Source organism: Silurus aristotelis, assembly GCF_946808225.1.
Source record: "Silurus aristotelis genome assembly, chromosome: 8".
Taxonomy (NCBI): Eukaryota; Metazoa; Chordata; class Actinopteri; order Siluriformes; family Siluridae; genus Silurus; species Silurus aristotelis.
This window is the reverse complement of record NC_139581.1, coordinates 27,903,108-27,915,607: the sequence shown is the minus strand read 5'-3', so window position 1 is coordinate 27,915,607 and position 12,500 is coordinate 27,903,108. Positions and strand designations below refer to the sequence as shown.

At 41.2% G+C, this 12,500-nt stretch overlaps 1 protein-coding gene and 1 long non-coding RNA gene across 12 annotated transcripts in view; both read left to right on the top strand.

The window, feature by feature from the left end:
• mecom (MDS1 and EVI1 complex locus) overlaps window positions 1-12,500 on the top strand; it is a 154,980-nt gene that overhangs the window by 108,576 nt on the left and 33,904 nt on the right. The gene's annotated exons all lie outside the window — the stretch shown is intronic.
• On the top strand, window positions 15-537 carry LOC310730200. The gene is made up of 2 exons (XR_014534755.1): window positions 15-445; window positions 480-537. It is a non-coding gene; the product is annotated as an uncharacterized lncRNA (long non-coding RNA).

Below are 12,500 nucleotides of genomic sequence, written 5' to 3'. Positions count from 1 at the left end.
GGAAACTACCGTCTCAGACATAGGTCACGCACTGTGTGTGTGTGTGTGTGTGTGTGTGTGTGTGTGTGTGTGTGTGTGTGTGTGTGTGTGTGTGTGTGTGTTTTAGAGATCGTGTGAAAACTAAAACAGTTTGTCAGAGCCCTGACAAATTAGCATCGAATGACGGATGAAAGTTTTCTAGAGTCTTTTTCTAGGAAAGAAAAAGAAAAGAGGAGAGGAAAAAAGAGCAGATGGAAGGAAAAAAAAGAAAACTAAAGCGATAAGTAAAAAAAAGAAAAGAAAAGAAAAGAAGTGGAAAAGAGGAGAGGACATGAAAAGGAGGGGAGTGACAAAGAAAAGACAAGATAGAGAAAACGAAAAGAAAAATAGGGAAGGAAAGAAAAAAGATGAGAAGAGTAATGTATAGAAGAGCAAAGAAAAAGAAGAGTGCAGAGGGGAGAAAAAAGTAAAGAAAACAATAAAAGAGGAGAGGAGAGGAGAGGAGAGGAGAGGAGAGGAGAGAAGAGGAGAGAAGAGGAGTGAACCAATGGAGAAAAAGAGAGAGAAAAAAAAGAAAAAAATTAGAGGAGAAAAGAGGAGAGGAGAAAAAAAATGTGGAGAGAAAAAATATAAGAAATTAAAATAATAGAAGAGCGAATAATAGGAGAGCAGAAGAGAGATAAAAGAAAGGCAAAGAAAGAAGAGAGGGGAAGGAGAGTAAAAATCCAGAGAGAAGAGAAGAGAAGAGAAGAGAAGAGAAGAGAAGAGAAGAGAAGAGAAGAGAAGAGAAGAGAAGAGAAAACCAGGAAACCTCTTGCCCTGACAGACGGATTGAGAAATGGAAAAGGTGGCGCGGTGAAATATGGGTGTGATATAGATGCATGGAAAGAGAGGCATAGAACGAGAGAAAGGGGGAATGATGGAAAAAGAGAGAGATGGAAAGACAATCTAGTCATAGTCCAGCAGCATTAAATCAAGCCGACCTCCTGATACGCATCGATCCACCTTTACCTGTAAGTGCGAATAGAGAGCTGCTCTTTACCTCTCTTTCTCTCTCTCTCTCTTTATCTATCTCTCTCTATCTATCTTTCTCTCACAAACACACACACGTGATTGATCTGTGAATTAGCCTCTCGAACACTGGGCCATAAAAGCTATAAGTGTGACTCATAAAAGCAGATTTATCATGGGCAGAGCCGGAGCTGCGGCCCAAAACGCCGTGACAACTCCATGATTGGGCTGGAATTGAATAAACCTGCACTATTGACGTCCATGTCTGACAAGTCAATCAACTCTCCGCTCTCACACACACACACACACACACACACACACACACACACACACACACACATTAATATCAAGTCCACATACATTGTAAGGACCAAAGTTTGTGGACACCTGACCATAAGAAAAGATGTGCATGTGCTTTTATTAACATCCAGTTCCCCATTTGCTACCTTGCTCACTCTTCTGGAAAGATGTTCCTCTAGATGATTGAATGTTGTCATGGAGATATGTGAAATTCCAAGAGTGTTAGTAAAGTCAGGTGCGTGAGAAGGCCAGGGGTGGGGCTTGGGCTAGTTGGGGTTTAGTTCATCCCAAAGGTGTTTGAAAGCATTGAGGAGCACTATAGCAGGAGATCTTCCACTCCAACCCTCTCTAATGCGAACCGTATCTCCTTTCATCAACCTGTTTTTGTGGAGCAGGTTTGGGTCTTCTAGTTACTGAAGGAGGTGAGGTGTGGTGAGGGGGCATCAGGGACGTTCCAGATAATAGCAAAGATGTTCGATAGAGTTGAGGAGCTCTATAGAAGGAGATCTTTCTTTTAAGTCCAAGTACACAATGTCCTGGTTCATCACCCTGGCTTTGTGGGACAGGTTTGGATCTTTTTACCTCACCTTCAGCAGTACCTAAGTGACGTGAGGAGGCCTGGAAGCATTCCAGTTCATCCCAAAGATGTTTGAAAGCATTGAGGAGCACTATAGCAGGAGATCGTCCACTCCAAACCTCTCTAATGCAAACTATATCTCCATTCAGTAACCTGGTTTTGTGGAGCAGGTTTGGGTCTTCTAGTTACTGAAGAAGATGAGGTGTGGTTAGAAGGCATCAGGGATGTTCCAGATAATAGCAAAGATGTTCGATAGAGTTTAGGAGCTCTATAGAAGGAGATCTTTCTCTCCAGTCCAAGCACACAATATCCTCATTCATCGTCCTGGCTTTGTGGGACAGGTTTAAATCTTTTCACCTCACCTTCAGCAGCACCTGAAAGCATTCCAGTTTATCCCAAAGGTGTTTGATAGGGTTGAGGAGCTCTATAGCAGGAGATCTTCCACTCTTAAACTTGACTTGACTTGACAACAACTCCATGCACACCATGTACGAATCTCCTAGTTTAAACAAAGAGAAAAAAAATGTCTTCTACTGCATCCAAAGCATCTAAATCCAATTGCCTTGAACTTGGTGGTACCTGTTTGGGAAAGAATCACACGTGGCTGGAAGGAGATCACTGTCCGAATACTTTTGGCACATCAATGGATATCGCAGCGAGGATTATCTTTAAAAAAAACGACTACTCAATCACAGTAAGCATGATTCGTTACTTTCCAACAATCTTACGTCTGTTACTATAGAAACGATGAAATTGGATGTATAATTGTAACACACCAAATCAGGGCTGTTGTACGAGAACGACTTTCTGGGACACGTGTTCTGTGTTTGCGTAGATGCTTGTGTAAATGTGTGTGGGTGTATTTGTGAGCGTGTGTGTGCTCCCCCTTTCGCTTGTTAAAGCCGGTTTAAATATAAACCGCCCTAACTTAGGGCCCCTTTGAAGCCTATGAAAAGCAGCGAAGCCCTAAATAGGAGCGGGGGCCCCGGACCCTGTGCAGCGGCTTAATTAGTTTGTCTTCTTTCTAATCGTCCTTTTGAAAGAGGAAAAAAAAGACGCCTGAGTTCGGGTTAGCGCTGTTTGCAATTACACTCGGGTGTCCGTTTCCCTTGAAAGATCGACTCGGAGGAAAGACGGAACTCGAGGGAGGAGAGAAAAAGGGAAAGAAAGAGAAAGAAAGGATCGCCGTTAAAATAAAAGCACTCATGCAAGAAACTAAAATCAAAGAACACCACACACCCACATACGGAGTGGAGGAAATTAGCGGACCGATTTATGAGTCGACGTCGGTTTAGCGTCCGAGAAGACGAAAAAAAATCGTACGTCCAATTTTAATAAAAATGAAAACAGCGTTTTCATTTAAACGGGATTATGGATGTTTGGAATCAAAGCGTTTTACGAAAGTAATGAGAAAATATTTTATTTACGTTTTTACGTAGTTTGTCATCTCGTAGCACATGCCATGTGAACGGAAAACGGAAATGAAAGAACGTAGCAGGGCTACGCAACGTAATAAACAGATCTATTCCAGCTAGCATGGAGATGGTAAAGAAAACCGAGTAGGTGTTTATGTGTTAGTATAGAGTAGGGATGTGCATCTTCATAACTGAGGCAGATGCGATACGATTCACCCCTATTGCACTGCAGTGCGATTTCGATTCAATTCAACGCAACGATACAATAGAAAAAAAATGATGCTAAACAATTCAATATGGTACAGCTAGTTAACTTTTATCTCTTTGGTTTGGACAGATAGCAAGTCAGCAATTTGCTTTACTGACTGCACCCCAGACCTCTTCACCTCACCACCATCATTCGATTAGATTAGATTAGATTTTACTACCACCCTTGTGGCTGAATGAATCTCCACAAGAACCCTCTAAAAAACATATAGAACATATTTTTTTTTTTTTTGACATAACATGCACTAATATCATCAGGTCCATGTGTCCAGACCAGGGACGTGCTCCTCCTACCCTCCCCTACCTCCTAAACACTTCAGGGCACCCCCCGCCTTTGGGGTACGCCTGATTATTAGACACATAGCGAGTGCTCTAATGAGTCTTGCTGCTCCAGAGGAATTTCATTAAGTGCCCTGAAAGAGTCACTGGATGAAGAGAAGAAAAGAGGGGAGGTGAAAAGAGGAGAGGCACGGGGATAAGAAGTCAAGCTATGGATGTAATAAGGCTACTTTAAAGAGGGGGTCTGTTATCCAATCACGAGAAGGAAAAAAAAACGAGTAACGTGTGAACGAGTTTGAGCTTATTGGCTATCCACGGCACAGTAGAACCAACGAACGGAAGCAAAAACGACAGATTATATCGGAAGATGTTTAAGAGCAAGCAATTTGCTCCTCACAACAGGGTCCAACAACGTGGTCTAAAGCCCGGCCCATCCCCCTCGCACAACTACACACACCCACAGTAGGAGAGTGAGTGTACGGTAAAAGGAGAACCTCTCTGTATAGAGATGACTTGTTGAAGTTTCCAGCGTGTCCCGTGGCGTTTCTGGAGACGCTCACCCCTCCTTCCCCGCTCAGGTTTTGCCTAATTTATGCTTTCAAAACGTTACCTCTGACATCGGCGCGAGGTTTTATCGCACCCCGCGGCCCTACACACAGTGTGGCCTGTGTGTCTGAGATGTCCACAAGGGAAGCATACGGTTATCGCTGGCTGTAACGTCGGCCGCCCTGAAGTCCATTACCCCAGCTCTTACCCCTTCCTTTAACTGTGCACCCCTGCTGGAGATACATTCCTCAACCCGGTCTTCAGGCTTTTAATGGCAAACAATTGCACCCATTTTCAATTCGAATAACTACAATAAAAAGTAGAAAAAAAAACAGCTTAATTTTGCTGAATTGGCATTCTGTGTAGGAATGTTTTCGCAGGTCGGCCCGATTAACTAACGTTTAAACGCTTTACATTTATTCCTATGTTCAACTACCAATTAGCCGTAAATTGAGCTAGCATGTTCAGAGCATGGCTGATTTACATTCAGTCACGCCCACAAAACCCCATAAAAGTCGGAGCTGATGATACAGCTCAGTCCCCGCAGTGAATCGGGTATACATAGACATAGACTAACTCGTCCCTCCGTTCCTTTTGTCCTAATAGAATATCATTTTGAGTTTATTCGATAGATTTTTTCTTTTAATGCTTTTATTTGTCATTAACTTAAAAAAGGCCCCTTTTTAAAATCATCTTTACTTCATAAATACAATGCGATTTAAAAATAAGAAAGTACCAGTGACAGAATTGTAGTTCCAGTAACCGTTTTTTAATACCAGTAACTATTTAGTACCAGTTTTAGAATTGTAGTACCAGTCACAGACTCGTAGTACCAGTCACAGACTCGTAGTACTAGTCCCACACCTGTAGTACCAGTAACAGGATTGCAGTACCAGTCACAGACTTGTAGTACTAATCCCACACTTGTAGTACCAGTAACAGCATTGTAGTACCAGTAACAGACTTTTAGTACTAGTCCCACACTTATAGTACCAGTAACAGGATTGTAGTACCAGTCACAGACTTGTGGTACTAGTCCCACACTTGTAGTACCAGTAACAGGATTGAAGTACCAGTCACAGACTTGTGGTACTAATCCCACACTTGTAGTACCAGTAACAGGATTGTAGTACCAGTCACAGACTTGTAGTACTAGTCCCACACTTGTAGTACCCCGTAACAGGATTGTAGTACCAGTCACAGACTCGTAGTACTAGTCCCACACTAGTATAAGCAACAGATTTATAGTACTGGAAACATAATTGTAATTACAGATTTGTAGTGCCAATAACAGACTTGTAGTACCAGAAAAAGTGCCAGTAACAAACTTTTAGTACCGGTAACAGAATTGTAGTCCCAGTCCCACACTTAAATTAACAGTAACCATCCGGTATTAAAAATGTGTTGTTTTAAAAATAGATTTGTAGTTTCAGTAACAGTTTTGCAGAAAAACGAACAAATTCGTAATTCCTGTAACAGATGTACAGTACCAGTTACAGAATTGTAGTGACAGTAACAGACTTTTAATACCAGTAACAAGCTTGCGAACAAAGTAACCGAATTGCAGTACAAGTAAAACTTGTATTACCAGTCCCACACGTGCAGTACTAGTAACAGAATTGTAGTGCTAGTAACAGACATGTAGTACCACAACAGATAAGTGGTACCAGTCACAGACTTGCAGTATCAGTCACACAAAAGTAGTATTGATATTAAATGTGATTAGTACGTAAACAGTAAAAGTATTGTAGTACCAGTCAAATGTTTATAATACCAGTACCAGACATTTGTAGTACTAGTCCCACAGCTGTAGTACCAGTAACACCTTTGTAGGGCCATTCACACACTTGTAGTAAAAGTAACAGACTTGTAGTACAAGTTACAGGTTTGTAGTACCAGTAACAAAATTGTAGTATCAATAACAGACTAGTGACAGTCCCACACTTGTCATAAAAGTATCAGACTTGTAATACCAGTAACACACTGGTAGTACCAGTAACAATTCAATTCAATTCAATTCATTTTTATTTGTATAGCGCTTTTAACAATGAACATTGTCTCAAAGCAGCTTTACACAGATGATGCGGTGATTAAAAATGAATATGTTCTTTATGAGTAAGTTTGTCCCTGATGAGCAAGCCGGTGGCGACTGGCGACTGTGGCAAGGAAAAACTCCCCGAGATGGCAAAAGGAAGAAACCTTGAGAGGAACCAGACTCAAGAGGGAACCCATCCTCATCTGGGTTACACCGAATGTCCATTTGTGGCGGGTATACAATGTTGCGGGGTGCAGTGATGATGATCAAAAGCGAAGTGTATTTCTGAGTCAGTGTAGGAGACTGTTGACATCAACTACAGTCCAATCCAGGCAGGCCTGGATGAAGTGGGAAGATCCCCGGGGGGGGGGGGGGAGAGGGGCAGGAACAGTGGTCACTGGAGCCTCAGGAGCATGTTTAACTCGACCGAGAGAGAGAGAGAGAGAGAGAGAGAGAGAGAGAGAGAGAGAGAGAGAGAGAGAGAGAGAGAGAGAGAGAGAGAGAGAGAGAGAGAGAGAGAGAGAGAGAGAGAGAGAGAAGAGGGTGACAGGAAGAGAAGGATATGGATTATTAAGTGTACCTATTGTTGCATGAGAGTTAAAGTCACTGTGCAGTTTGGACTCCGGCAAGACTCGCTATGGCAGCATAACTAAAAGGGAGAACCAGAAGGCAACACAGACATGAGGGATCTCTGGGATAAGAGACGGCCCACCACACCACCATCAACAAACCTGAGTGAACACGTGAATGTGAGGGGACGACAGCGTACAAATATCCCAGTTCACCAAACACTCTATATCAATGTTCCCTCCAGATCTGAGCCTTTACCTGAGAAAAAATCTACTGATTAAAGGCTTGACTGAATAAATATGTTTTCAACCTCGACTTGAACACTGAGACTGTGTCTGAGTCCCGAACACCGGTTGGAAGGCTGTTCCATAACTGCGGGGCTTTATAAGAGAAAGATCTGCCCCCTGCTGTAATCTTCATTATTGGAGGAACCAACAGATAGCCAGCACCTTTTGATCTAAGTAGGCGTGGAGGATCATATTGGTACAGAAGTTCACTCAGATATGGTGGTGCAAAACCATTAAGTGCTTTATATGTCAGTAGTAGGTAACACACTGGTAGTACCAGTAACAGACTTGTAGTACCAGTCCCACACTTGTGGTATCAATATAAGTATTGTAGTACAAGTACCACAGTTGTCATAAAAGTAACAGAATTGTGATACCAGTAACACACTGGTAGTACCAGTCCCCCACTGGTGGTACCAGTCCCACACTTGTAGTACCAGTAACAATCTTTTACCAGTAACAGACTTGTAGCAGGATGTCTTCAGGAAGCCTGCTCCATTAAAGCATGCTTTTCTAGTTTGGAGCAGAAGATCTTGAGTGGCCTGCTCAAGAGCTCTGACCTCAACCCTTTGGGCTAATAAGGTTCTAGTGGAACATCTTCCCAGACGAGTGGAGGTAATTAAAAAAGTAAATGGGGACTGAATGCGGAATGGGACGTTTAAAAAGCTGTGACCCAGAGCCAGGAACAGACTTTTTTTTTCAGACCAAGAAGACTTTCTAGCACCTATGTTTTTGTAAGAACCCCCACCTCCACCCCCTCGGCCGGTCTTGTCTGGGGTTTGAATGGCTCATTGTGCCGGAGGGCTGCTGCTCCGTGTTTCATTCAGGGTGCACGAGTCACATCGCTGTGCTCCTGCTGTCAAAGCAATTAACGTCACAGTGGACGGCACGCACAATCTCGCTCTTTCACTCGTCCACCCCAAAAAAAAAAAGAAAGCATAAATAGCCTATAAAGTGACTCTGTTCATGTTTCTCAAAATAATGTATTTGGCTCAACCCTCTTAAATATCATGATGCACAGGGAGCAATGAGACACATGGCACTGAATTATGATCCTAAACCTAATATTTGCAAATGATGACATCATGTTGGTCTGAACACACCGGTGCTATGAAGTAGGTCTTTGCACGTGTTTGCTTCAATATGGAGATTTTCTTCATTCACACAAAACCAGACAGTGTTTTTTTTTGCGCTTCTGTCGTTTTTTTCTTTTCTCCCTCACTCAAAAATGAACAGGAAGGTAGTAGAAAACACTGTTTATCGCAAACGATGAAATTCTTGAACCAAAAATCTTTTTTGTTTGATATCAATATTATAATGACTTGTAAAAGTACAACATTCATATTAATTGCTAGAGGTATTTTTTTTTCTTGGGGTTTTCTTTAAAATGGTCCTTTGTGTTCATAATTTTTTATTAAATTCACTAAAATACTTAATATTTTGTTTTGTTTAATCTTTTATTTATTCTTTTTTTTTTTTTGTAAGCATTAGCTACCAGCCAGGATTTGTTTTTACTTTCTTTTTTTATTTTATATATATAATTGTTAATACATTTTATAAATGATTTAAAAAAAAAAAATTAAATATGTGACTGTTACATTTTTATTTTAAATACTTTTCAATACCATTCAGTAATAACATACACACAAAGAAATAAAAAATTTAAATTTAAATTTAAAAATGTAAAAATTTAAAAATTTAAAATATATATACTGTATATATATATATATATATATATATATATATATATATATATATATATATATATATATATATATATATTTTTTTTTTTATTATTATTATTATTATTATTATTATTATTATTATTACTCTTATTTATTTATTTTTTCTACTTTTTAGTTTTAATCTTTTGTGTAGGTTTTTGCTTTGTAACTCTATGGTTGTTTTTAATTTTTTTATTTTATCACCAGGCAGTATCTGGACTATTTTGTCTTTTAAAAAATTATTTTAAAATAGTTTATTAAACTTTATATAATAGGACAAATGTTTGGCATATTTTGTCAAGATAGTTTGTGTTAATCTTTTTTTTTTTCCTTAGGAAGTTTATTAGTTGTTATAACTAAGCATGAGCCGATTTGTGGGATATTTTGGGGGTAAGAGGATAAACGCAGCTGGGGGTGAATGGGGGGGCGCGCAGTTGAAGGAAGCAGGAACGCGCATATAGCTGTAATTTACTACACGGTGTGTGGGGGGGGGGGGGTCATTTTTTTTCTTTCTCACTCTTTCTTTCCTTTTTTCTTTCTCTCTTTCCAAATTGCCGAGCTACAGATTTTCACGCACTCTGCGGGCACACTTCCACAGTCTAAAGAATTGAGGAGAAGGAAGAAGAATAAAGGAGGGGGGGGGGGTCGTTGTGATTGAAATTTTTCACCTTCGTTTCCTTTTTTTGCAGTTTAATAGCAATAAAAATGCGTCAGAGAAAAAAAGACCTCCTTATTTACATCAATACATCTATATGGTCTCACACACACACGCGCACGCGCGTGCAAGACCCCCAAGACGCGCAAACTTTATTCTGGTGCTGAAAAGAGCGCCTCCAGTGAAAAGTGCGAATTCCATATCCATATGGCATTGGGGGGGGGGGGGGGGGAGCCGATCTTCTGAGCAGTTCTGAGAGGTGAACTGGAAGCCTCGAGGTTCCTCAGCAGGTCTCTGGAGGTTGAGCTTGAGCTGGAGTTCATTCATGCATGCATGTTTGCTCTGCAGGTTTCAGCTTTAATGCAGGGTCTCGGGTCTGCAGTTTAGAGTGCGTGTAGATCGTATAGTGCACGTTTGTGTTTTCTGTCGTGTGGAAGCCCCCTTGTGAAATCCCCCCTTTGCCCTGTTAGGATCTGCTGGAATGCGCGCTTGAACACGGCGTTTCCATTAAAGCTCAAATAAGCTCATGAGATTTGATGAGAGACAGAAAAAGAGAGACAGGGAGACAGATGAAATGCCAGCTTCAAATATTCCGAAAAGAAGGACTCCTGGCTCTTGTGTGCACGCGCAAAACCTACCCAACTTGAAGCACGCGCCCCCAGCCTTCCACGGAACAGTCGTACCACGTGCACAGACTCTGTTGTCGTAATAGTTGATGACTGTCAAAAAGCGCGTGCAAAAACCAAACGCTCTTCATGTTGTCGTGATCAGAGACTATTATGACAAGCGCGTGCACAAACCAAACCGCTCTTATTGTCGCCGTGATTGTTGATTCGAATAAAAAGCGCGTGCACAGATAAAAAAACGCTTATTGTTGTCATAACTGTTGGTTACTGTTAAAAGCGCGTGCACGAATAAAACGCTCTTACTGTAGTTGACCATGTTGACAATGTGAAAATCACGTGCATAAGCAAAACTCATTGTAATTGTTGAATAATGTGAAAAGCTGCACAAACAAAACGCACATGTTGTTTTAGTAATTGTTGATTGTTATGAAAAGCACATGCACAAACGCTCTTACTGCAGATGTAATTGCTGGTTACTGTGAAAGGCGCGTGCAGAAACAAAATGTTTTATTTTGTTGGTCATATTGATTACTGTGAAACGCGCGTGCACAAATCATTCGCTCTTATTTGGTAGCTGTTGATAACTGTGAAAAGCGCGTGCACAAACCATATGCTCTTATGGTTTTGGAATTGTTGATAACTGTGAAAAGCGCGTGCACAAACTAAATGTTCTTAATGTTGACACAAATTGATTACTGTGAAAAGCGCGTGCACAAATCATTCGCTCTTATTTGGTAGCTGTTGATAACTGTGAAAAGCGCGTGCACAAACCATATGCTCTTATGGTTTTGGAATTGTTGATAACTGTGAAAAGCGCGTGCACAAACTAAATGTTCTTAATGTTGACACAAATTGATTACTGTGAAAAGCGCGTGCACAAATCATTCGCTCTTATTTGGTAGCTGTTGATTACTGTGAAAAGCGCGTGCACAAACCATATGCTCTTATGGTTTTGTAATTGTTGTTTCATTTCACATGTAGAAAAGAAAAGAAAAGAAAAGAAAAGAAAAGAAAAGAAAAGAAAAGAAAAGAAAAGAAAAAATACGTGAAAAGATTTCTTTTTTTTTCTTTCTTGTCTTGTCACGTGAGGAATTGGTTAAAAGTAATCCGCCCCCCCCCCCCCCCACACACACACACACACACTCACACACATACACACACACACCGTTTTAGTGAAACGCGCGCCCCCGTGTGCGCCGGCACGCGTGCGGCATGCGCGCGCTCGCGTGACCGACAAAAAAATTCAAAATAATAAATACCCTCATGCACATTTCAGAGGGTCGGTTGTTTATGAGCTAGGGGGATTTTGTGCACAAATTCAGGTGTTCGAAAACGTATTTTAAAAACAATTTATTAATTAAAAAAACGTGTCAAAAAGGCGGTATGAGACTTTCTTTTCGGCTCACAACGCCATCTACAGACAAATACGATTATGTTTTTGCCTTCTCCCCCCCCAACAAAAAAAAAACGCTCCCCTAACCCCCAAAGTTACCCCTCTGTGCCTGTCTGGTGCAGAAGGGACAGCTTTGTATCTTCCTTGCATAGCAATAATAAGAACAATAATAATAATAATAATAATAATAATAATAATAATAATAATAATAATAAAAACAGTTATCATCATCATCATCATGCAGCTCGAGCCTGATCCCTTTCCCAGACTCCTCCTCACGTTTAATCCACAATAGCTCATAAAATACAATTCGTCACCCTCTGACAGCAAGAAAATAGAGGCGCTCGTGGCTCGAGCCCTGGCGATTTATGACTAAATGAAAAAGACTTCCAGTAATGGACGTGTCCAGGAGTGGCAGGAAGTCGATGTGAGTCGGACCGGAAGGCGCTCGGGAGTTCTCAAGGAATGCCGGTGGCATGGGAATCTTTTGAGTTCGCTCAGGGATTTTTCCCCCTCTTATATTCTCTCTGTCTTTTTTCTTTCCCACCCTTCTGTCCTTCCTCGGTTTAAGCCCTGAGAAATTTCTTTTTCGTACGAACAATGGACATTATCTGGACGTCGAGGTCAATGCTACAGATAACGGCCTGGACATGAGTGATTCGTCTCCATCAGTGCGTGAGACCCAGTGGGCAGTGGGGAAAAAAACAGTTCTGCAGTTCGGACTGTTGGACATCCAACAGTGTCCCTAAAGCGATGAGACATGTTGGAGTGTCCCTGCAATAAAGGGAGAGTTCTAGAGTCCATGCAATAAGGGGACAGTTGTAGTGTCCCTGCAA